Here is an 11222-nt window from a genome sequence, read left to right as displayed (position 1 = left end):
AATCCAGCTATGTCTCTTGTCTAGTAGACTTCATAATGGTTGTGTTAACGTTATTCACTTCACTGCACTTCGTTAGCGTGCTAAGGTGTGCCTTGTTTGGAGCCATAATTTATAGTGGGTACGAAAATTGATTTTAAACAAGTAAGAAAGGTTAAGTTCGGGTGTAACAGAATATTACATACTCAGTTGAGAGCTATGGTGACAACATAAGGGAAAATAACCATGTAGGAAAATGAACCGAGGGTAACCCTGGAATGTGTTTGTATGACATGTGTATCAAATGGAAGGTATTAAAGAGTATTTTATGAGGGAGTGGGCCATAGTTCTATAGGTTTACGCCATTTAGGGATATCGCCATAAAGGTGGATGAGGGTTGACTCTAGAATTTGTTTGTACGATATGGGTATCAAATGAAAGGTGTTAATGAGTATCTTAAAAGGGAGTGATCCTTAGTTCCATAGGTGGACGCCGTTTCGAGATATGGCCATAAAGGTGGACCAGGGGTGACCCTAGAATTTGTTTGTACAATATGGGTATCAAACCAAAGGTGTTAATGAGTATTTCAAAAGGGCGTGGGGCTTAGTTCTATAGGTGGATGCCTTTTCGAGATATAGCCATAAAGGTAGACCAGGGGTGACTCTAGAATGCGTTTGAACAATATGGGTATCAAACCAAAGGTGTTAATGAGTATTTCAAAAGGGCGTGGGGCTTAGTTCTATAGTTGAACGCCTTTTCGAGATATCGCCATAAAGGTGGGCCAGGGGTGACTCGAGATTGCGTTTGTATGATACGGGTATCAAATGAAAGGTGTTAATGATTATTTAAAAGGGAGTGGGTCTTAGTTTTATAGGTGGACGCCTTTTCGAGATATCACCATAGAGGTGGACCAGGGCTGACTCTATAATGTGTTTGTACGATATGGGTATCAAATTAAAGGTATTAATTAGGGTTTTAAAAGGGAGTAGGCCTTAGTTGTATATGTGAAGGCCTTTTCGATATATCGACCAAAATATGGACCAGGGTGACCCAGAACATCATCCGTTGGATACCCCTAATTTATTTATATATATAATACCACGAATAGTATTCCTGCGAATGTTTCAAGGGTTTTTTAGTTCGCCCTGCAGAACTTTTTCATTTCATTCTACTTAATATGGTAGGTGTCGTACCCATTTTACAAAGTATTTTTCTAAAGTTATATTTTGCGTCAATAAACTAATCCAATTACCTTACCATGTTTCATCCCTTTTTTCGTATTTGGTATAGAATTATGGCATTTTTTTCATTTTTCGTAATTTTCGGTATCTAAAAAGTGGGCGTGGTCATAGTCGAATTTCGGCCATTTTGTATACCAATACAAAGTGAGTTCAGATAAGTACGTGAACTGAGTTTAGTAACGATATATCAATTTTTGCTCAAGTTATCGTGTTAACGGCCGGAAGGACAGACGGTCGACAATGTATAAAAACTGGGCGGGGCTTCAACCGATTTCGCCCTTTTTCACAGAAATAAGTTATCGTCCCAGAATCTACCCTACCAAATTTCACAAGGATTGGTAAATTTTTGTTCGACTTATGGCATTAAAAGTATTCTAGACGAATTAAATGAAAAAGGGCGGAGTTACGCCCATTTTGAAATTTTATTTTATTTTTATATTTTGTTGCACCATATCATTACTGGAGTTGATTGTTGACATAATTTACTTAAATACTGTAAAGATATTAAATGTTTTGTTAAAATTTGACTTTAAAAAAAATTTTTTTTAGAAGTGGGCGTGGTCGTAATCCGATTTCGCTAATTTTTATTAAGCATACATATAGAAATAGGAGTAACGTTCCTGCCAAATTTCGTCAAGATATCTCAAAATTTACTCAAGTTATCGTATTAACGGACGGACGGACGGACGGACGGACATGTCTCAATCAAATTTTTTTTCGATCCTGATGATTTTGATATATGGAAGTCTATATCTATCTCTATTCCTTTATACCTGTACAACCAACCGTTATCCAATCAAAGTTAATATACTCTGTGAGCTCTGCTCAACTGAGTATAAAAATTAAGAATAAATTACAAAGGATATAAAAGCTGTTTTTTTCTTCACACGTATATACTTTATATGGACTGCCAAGTGCATAACTTTATCTAGACTTATGAAATTTTTGCGCAGAAAATTAGTACTGCTTAATTTCAATATGCATAATACTCAGTTTTAACTGAAATGGGTCTCTCCATTTTATCTCTACAATATTCTCCACTTCTCTGACCGAAATGTATGTGTGTCCACGGTTCTTGGCAACCAATTCAGATTTAGTTAAATACTATGACCATCAAGAATATATCCGCACAATATACAGCTTCTCCAACCTAAGTGTCAACCTCACCTACCCGTAGCGAATCCTGTTTCATTAACAGCCGAGGCTCTGGCGATCCCGAACACCTCATGGATCTAGGGAGTGGGAGGGCGGAATGGCCTAGGACAATGATGGGCCTATTTTCGGTCCCTAAATAAGTTTTAGTGCCAGCGAGTGCTAGGTGAGACGTTTGTGCGTTTTGGGGTGTTAGGGGAGTAAAAAATACATTGGAAATATCGTACACTTCGTCACAAACGATATTCATCGCAAGAAGTTTGCGAAACCTCTAAAAAGCTAAAATGAAAATATTCTCTCTCAACCTCGAAAACCAATTCCCAAACTGTGTTGCAATAGTACGAAAATAAAAACATACATTTCTTGGCAAGAAATACGAAAAACTGAATAACCATAGACTGAAGTCGACTTTAAGTTAAGCAGCGCATTATTGACATTCATTTCGCCTTCACATACATTTAATTATATGCAAGCCGATTCATTTTGCAATATATACATAAAAAAAAAAAGTATTTAAAAAAGTATATTTAAAGTAGTAGCATTAGAGAAAGTAGTAGTAGAAAAACGTACTAATGCACGTTTCGTATACAATCGTGGTAAAACGAAACGCTTATAAGACTTGTTGGCAGTGTTGCCGTGAGCCTAGAAAGAAATGTATCATTTTACAAATAAAAAAACGTACCAATCGCATAAACAACAACTATTTTTACCAGTTTTATTATAGACATAACTGCTTTCATTTATAAATTTCAAATTATGCAGGAATTTTCAAATTTCTTCAGCTCGCATGCATACATATATCATTAAATCCACACTGCAAAAATTACAACTGAAAATTCAGTTCGAGTTGTGAATCACAAAAGGGACATTACATATTTGTGGCCTTTACTGCGAGCGAAGCCGCCGGTAAAGGCTAGTTTATCCTAAAACGCTTAACAATTTGAACATAATAAGAGGTGTGGCAGCTCTATTTTCCACATAGCTTGATAATCGTTAAATATGTATTAAGCAAGGTGAGCAGTGTTGTTGATGATGCTTACGATGTATAAGGCCAAATACTCTCTCTTTATCACTGTTATGTGTGTTTGTATATTATTCTCTTCCTGTGTTCTTCGCCCCACATACCTGCACTTGATCGTCTCTCACCTAGCACTTAAATGTGCAAAGCGGGCCGGTATGAGCAAAAGGCTCATAGAATCGTTTTGCCCATCTCTGTCCTAGGAGGTCGCATGTGGCCATACCAAATCGTTCCCGAGATGGTCGGGCTTGGTACCGGAATGTACCAGATCTGCATCCGGCAAAGGACCATCAAAATCGGTAACATTTCCCAGCGTCTTTTGGAAGTGTCCTTATCGCTACAACAACAACAACAAGGTGCATATCTCCGCTACTAGGCACAACCCGTTTTGTTGCGAATTATTTAACCAATGCCGCGAATCTTCAACAATTGCTGCTAGATTGGTCTCTCAAACTTTGTATATACATGTGAACAAGGCTAATGTCTTGACTGAAAACAAGTAAGGAAGGCTAAGTTCGGAAGGCTAACCGAACATTACATACTCAGCTGCCAAATTACAGCTTGCAAAACTTTTAAATTACCTTTTTTTAAAAGTGTGCGGTGTCACGCCCATTGTCCAAAATTTTACGCATTTTCTATTCTGCGTCATAAGGTCAACCCACCTACCAAGTTTGATTGCTTTATCATGAGTTATCGCACTTTTTCGGATTTTCGAAATTTTCGATATCGAAAAAGTGGGCGTGGTTATAGTCCGATTTCGTTCATTTTAAGTAGCGAACTGAGATTAGTGCCCAGCAACTTATGTACCAAATTTCATTAAGATACCTCAAAATTTACTCAAGTTATCGTGTCCACGGATAGACGGACGGACGGACGGACATGGCTAAATGAATTTATTTTTTCGCCCAGATCATTTTGACATATAGAATTCTATATCTATCTCGACTAGTTTATGCTATTACGGGGTACCGTTATGCGAACAAAATTAATATACTCTGTGAGCTCTGCTCAGCTGAGTATAAAAATAATATTCAAAGGTTGGGAACTAAGCATGTTTTCCGTTAGTCATTGCCAGTTGGGAGAAAAACCAAGTGCTTTCAATGAACAAATTGACACTTCGGTATTATCTGCTTTTAGACACTGAGGGAGGGCTTGATATCGCATATTTCGACTTAATGAATCTGTATAAAATTGATTTCGTATATTTTTTAAAAGTAAAACTTCAATATTCAACACACTATAAATCATTCTTGAGAAATATACTTTACCAATTTTCATTCACTCCCTCCCTTTCCTTAACACGGCAAAAATTCTTGAGCGTTGCCACAAAAATGCATTTAACTTTTACTGCGACTCATCCCCACTGCATTGTATGCACTGTTGCTTTGACTGCATGAATCAACTGCTTGAATTTATGAGCATGTCGTATGACTCAGTGACTTCTTTACCCAGTCAACGCCATTACATATTATGGAGCTTGTTGCAAGTGTTGATAGCACAATCCTTTGCCTTTGTGGTGTTGAAAGCTACCCGCATATTGCCACCCTTTTTGAGGATATCCATAAAAAAAACACACAAAGCAAAAAAAAAAAAAAAATATCAACTGCACTTACTTATTTTGCATTCTTCATTGTTATTGTTTTCATTATATCTTCTTCCTTTGAAAACTCATGCATTTGACAAAAATTCATATATAGAGCAGTGTTGTACAGGGGCGGCAGAGTTACCAGCATAAGCGCAATGGTTTTTTCTGCCTTTGCAGCGAGTACTATACTCTGAGTTGAAAAAAGCTGCTTAAGATATCCTTGAATTTTAAGCTTTTAGCGAGAGAGTGCGGACAATTTTTTTTTTAATTTTTTCCCAAAGTATTGGATAATCCAAAGTGTAAGCGAAAGATAAGTGTAAGCTTAAGCGTGGTATGCTATATTGACGTATACAAAATGTATATGAGAGATGTCAGACAGAAATTATGGCAAGGGGTGTTATCAATTTGTTCGGTGTCTCATCGATGGGTCTTGGTCTTGGCGATATATCGATTTATTATTGAAAAGTTATCAATAATTCGTTTAAAAGTTATCGATATAATAAAGAAAAGTTATTGATCTGTTATCGAAAATTTGTCGATTATTTATCGAAATTTACCAATATGCTATCACAAAGTAATAAATTTGTTAATAAAAAAATATTGATTTGATATCGAAATTATATCGAATTTTATTAGATTGTTTTTTTTTTATTGTATGTACATTGGAACGATTTTTCGTCATCTGTTACTTATTTGGTTATCGATTTGTTAACTTTTGGAGTACAAAATACCCACTCCTTTTTTTGTGGTTCTTACAAATATAGCCGACACGGCGGCCGCCCTGAAAACGTGTTCCGTCCACCACACCTATGGCCCTGTGCTCAATTCCCGGGGAAAGTGACATCAAAAATGTAGAAAAATGTTTTTGAATAAGCTCAAAGCTTTTCTAAGCGGGGTCGCCCTCCTAGCAAACGATCCGAGTGTATTTCTGCGATGAAAAGCTTCTAGAGAAAAATTCTGTTCGAAATCGGCAAACATACAAGTTTCGTCCCGCCCATTTGTAGGGAATATTAAAGAGAGCATGGCGAAAATTTAAAGATAAGCTCGACCCAAATCCTCTCGGAGGTAAATAGTGCCAAGTATTGTTTTTTATTTGCTATTTGAAATACATGTTTTTTAAATTTATATGTCATTATTTTGCCATGAGAGGCTATATACATATTTCTTTGTAGTATCGTGTTTGTTCCCGAAGTCGTTTTCACGTAGTTTTGTCTACCAAACGAGTTGCAGCGCCTTAAAGTATGCTTCTTTTTTCACCAAATGACGAAAAACGTCTGCAGAAGCAGAAATGACTTTAAAGAGAATGAATGGGCTTCCCAAGAGTTATTACACAAATCTCATCTCAAACAACTAAGCTATAAGTAAATAAAAAATTAGGCGGTATTTACAAGAATTAAAAAAATTTCTGCGACTTTGAAATTTAGATATGTTCCTCAGCAGCTTTTTTATTTCTTATGTGAAGCAGCCCAATTTAGTACAATGCATAGAAAAGAAAAATACACTGCAGTACCTATCAAAGCAATCCGCAGCTACGTATGCCACAGATCGCAAGCTGCACACTAACGTCTAATGCGTCAGTTACTCACGAACGTACGTACCAAAAACGTGTCAGCTGACACGACCTATCTTATGAGTGTGCAATGTAAACGAAAACTCACCGACGTCCAACGCCCGTACGTACGTAGCCCGGAACGTAGAAATCAAAACAATTTTGATTTTTTCCGTAAGAACGTGTCAGCTGATCGCTCTCTCACTAGACAGAGTTGCCTAGTAAACTTTTGTACGCTAATTTTTGACCGTTTGCAATTTTATGCAAAAACGCCTAATTAAAGTTTGAAAAATTGTGAAAATAATTCGAAATAATTATGCAAAAGTGCTGATTATAAATATTTTATCTATTTATACTTATTTAATATGTATTCCGGCATTTTACAATATCAAAAATTAAATTGGAAAAAGTTGATGTTTCCATAAGCATACATGCAAAATGGTCAATGGCAACAGTGCTTATCTGTAAACAATACACACACAAATATGTTATGTACATGTACACAGACGCACACATTGATTCCTACGGGCTTGAGAGTTCGGTCAAACGTGCTTCGTACGACAAACGTCCGTACGTACGGCACACGTCGGTGGGTAACTGCCGCATAACACTTGAAATCCAAACAGCTCGCAAAGGCGCTCCGTTGTGCATCTCTGCTTAAAACTCAAAGTGCGGTTCGCTTTAGTTTTTGCGCCTTCTTAAAATGCATTCATATTCACACACTAAGTTACTCGCATGCAAAAACTTCATTGTTTTCAGTTATTCTTTGCTCGTTTTTCTTTGTTGAAAATTTACCAACCAACTTTGCAAAGCAAACAACTTTTGTGTTAAATTTGTGGCTCTTGATCATATAGGTATGCGCCTATACGTGCATACATGTATGCGTGTGTTTTTTGTTGTTGTCACAGTTTTTGCTTTCCTGGTTGCATGGTAATGATTTATTTTCACTTTTGTCGAAAAGTTGTTGCCCCAACGCAAAGTCACAAAGCTGAGTCGAACTATGACCAAAGAACGACTTAATATTTATTTTCTTAAACGTTCTTATTTTCGTTTTTAAAAGATTTTCGCTCGTTAGTTACGCTTCAGTCAATTTGGTTAGCACTTTTTTAATGTTTATGATATTTTACGCAAATTTACGCGTTTTAAAGCAACAAATTATGGCTCTGGTACGAACAATTACGTAAATATATCACTTAGAGTGTGCAAACTTTGTCTTTATAACAAAAAATATGCTGACATTTTTTTATGAATTTTTCAGATCGTGAAGTGAAAGTTTAATATTTACGGAAGAAGACGAAAATGTGCTTAATTTTGTATTAAATTTAAAATCAACATATTTTTTAAATTGATTTTCGCATTAAAATGCTGATATGGCTGATGTTAAAATATAGACGAAGTATGGTTTGATTATCGAAAAAGGTGACTCAAATCCCTTGCAGCTAGTTCTTGGAGTAGGTTCTGTTGACTGCCCTTCCTTTGATAGAATACTTTCGGGAGCGTTCCACATAACTTTGATTAGTAGTATTGAAAATAACGCACTGCTTAATATCCAACATTACTAATCAAAGACCCGTACACTGTATGTACCTAATTGTTTATAAGAGGAATAGCAACAAAACATGCAATACTTAGAGACGGAATACAAAGCGGGGCATTCATATGGCTGAGTAGATAAAGAAATCTGTCTTTAGAACAGAACTGTATGAATGTTGTAGATCTCGAGTTCAAAACTCAGCTCTGGAAAAGCTAACTGATGGAGAATTGAAATCCAGAAATATGTCCCAGTAACCATCGCCGTTTGTAAATTTTGTATTTTTTCTCTAATCAATAATAAAAATCCCATTGTTTTGAGAATCTGGTAGTATGTAATTGGCGCGGAAAAGGTGCTCTATGGATCTTTAAAATTTATTTAAATTCAAATTCGAAACAAATATTATATCAAAGAACGCTATTTTGGGAACGAAAATAGCAATAAATAGTTGTAAGAGCTTACTGTGCAATCATCTTCTAGAATAGCAGAGTTAGTAGGAAACTATATTTGAATCCTCTAGTGCTACTCTGCAGATAGTCGCACTAGTTTGAAACTAGTACAGATCTATTGCATAAAGAGGTGGTACTAATTTTCAGTCTATCTCCTAAATGTGTTTTCAACTGACATAAATAATATTTCGATATTTTACAATGGCAAATACCCCCACTGCTGAGCTTTATAATGTGTTCTGAATTGCAGGGATGCACCGAATCAAATAAAGTTACACTGAAATGATAGTTCTTTGTCGGATAACTTGACAATTAGTATGATAGCTAACTCTTTTATGATTAACTAAATGTGAGTTCTTTTAAAACAGTCTTGTTCTTAGCAATTGCTAGTTTTTTTTTCTGATATACGGCTGTAAAAAATGACACTGAGCAAAACCATCAGCTCAGTCAGAATTGGGAAGGACCTCTCTGAGCCGTTCGAAACTAAACGAGGTTTCAGACAGGGTGACCCCCTATCGTGCCGTTTCTTTAATTTGATGCTAGAGAAAATTATACTAGCTGCAGAACTTAACCGCGTGCAATTACTGGCATCGGCCAATGAAAATCCCTACAAGTCACTTATCGTATCCGTCCATCTATATGGTGCAGAAGCATGGGCCATGCTGTACGAGCTCCACGCAGACATCAACATAGATCAGCGAATTAAAATGTAGCGGCTGCGCTGCCTAGGCCACGTTATGCGAATGAAAGATGACGCTCCGCCCAAGAAAGTGTTTCTATCGGAAATCGCCCATGGAAGCAGAAGTAGAGGGTGGCCCCTACTTCGCTGGAAGGACCAGGTGGAAAACGATCTAAACTCCCTTGGTGTGACCAATTGGCACCGCTTGGCAGAGAGAAGAAGTGAATGGAGCTCTTGGTTGGACGGCCATAACCGTTTAAACGGTTAAGCGCCAATTAAGTAAGTAAGGTAAGTTTTTTCTTTAAAATATCTACAAAACAAATCTCTGAATCCAAAAACGATTTGGTCGTACAGAACAAGTTGACAAAATTTGTTAAATGAATGGGTCACATGCATAAAAACGAGAGTTTGCTTAATCTCAGGTTTATAAACAAAAAATATTAAAAAATTCTGAGCAATTGTTTCCTTTTTATGCATGACGCTCAATAGTCTTCTATAATTGTATACTCAGTTGAGCATAGCTCACAGAGTATATTAACTTTGATTGGATAACGGTTGGTTGTGCATGTATAAAGGAATCGAGATAGATATAGACTTTCATATATCAAAATCATCAGTATCGAAAAAAAAATTTGATTGAGCCATGTCCGTCCGTCCGTCTGCCCGTTAACACGATAACTTGAGCAAATTTTGAGGTATCTTGATGAAATTTAGTATGTAGGTTCCTGGGCACTCATCTCAGATCACTATTTAAAATAAACGATATCGGACTATAACCACGCCCACTTTTTCGATATAGAAAATTTCGAAAAGCTGAAAAAGTGTGATAATTCATTACCAAAGACAGACAAAGCGATGAAACTTGGTAGGTAAGTTGAACTTACGACGCAGAATAGAATGCTAGTAAAATTTTGGACAATGGGCGTGGCACCGCCCACTTTTAAAAGAAGGTAATTTAAAAGTTTTGCAAGCTGTAATTTGGAAGTCGTTGAAGATAACACGATGAAATTTGGCAGCAACGTTACTGCTTAGTAAAAATTAGCAAAATTGGAGAACGACCACGCTCACATAAAAAAAAAAATTTTTTAAGTCAAATTTTTAATGGATATTTTTTTTTAAGTCAAATTTTAATATCTTTACAGTATATAAGTAAATTATGTCAACATTCCACTCCAGTAATGATATGGGACAACAAAATACAAAAATAAAAGAAAATTTCAAAATGGGCGTGGCTCCGCCCTTTTTCATTTAATTTATCTAGAATACTTTTAAAGCCATAAATCGAACAAAAATTTACCAATCCTTGTGAAATTTGGTAGGAGCTTAGATTCTAGGACGATAACTGTTTTCTGTAAAAATGTGCGAAATGGGCTGAAGCCACGCCCAGTTTTTATACACAGTCGACCGTCCGTCCTTCCGCTCGGCCGTTAACACGATAACTTGAGCAAAAATCGATATATCTTTACTAAACTCAGTTCACGTAATTATCTGAACTCACTTTGTATTGGTATAAAAAATGGCCTAAATCCGACTATGACCACGCCCACTTTTTCGATATCGAAAATTACGAAAAATGAAAAAAATGCCATAATTCTATACCAAATACGAAAAAAGAGATGAAACATGGTAATTGGATTGGGTTATTTATGCATAATATAAATTTAGAAAAAAACTTTGTAAAATGGGTGTGACACCTACCATATTAAGTAGAAGAAAATGAAAAAGTTCTGCAGGGCGAAATCAAAAGCCCTTGGAATCTTGGCAGGAATACTGCTCGTGGTATTATATATATAAATAAATTAGCGGTAACCGACAGATGTTGTTCTGGGTCACCCTGGTCCATATTTTGGTCGATATATAGAAAACTCCTTCACTTATACAACTAAGGCCTACTCCCTTTTAAAACCCTCATTAATACCTTTAATTTGATACCCATATCGTACAAACAAATTCTAGAATCACCCCTGGTCCACCTTAATTCGATATCTCGAAAAGGCTCCCACATATAGAACTAAGGCCCACTCCCTTTTAAAATACCCATT

The sequence above is a fragment of the Eurosta solidaginis genome, chromosome 3 (genome assembly GCF_040869045.1).
Source record: "Eurosta solidaginis isolate ZX-2024a chromosome 3, ASM4086904v1, whole genome shotgun sequence".
NCBI classification, from domain to species: Eukaryota; Metazoa; Arthropoda; class Insecta; order Diptera; family Tephritidae; genus Eurosta; species Eurosta solidaginis.
This window is presented reverse-complemented; position numbering follows the sequence as displayed.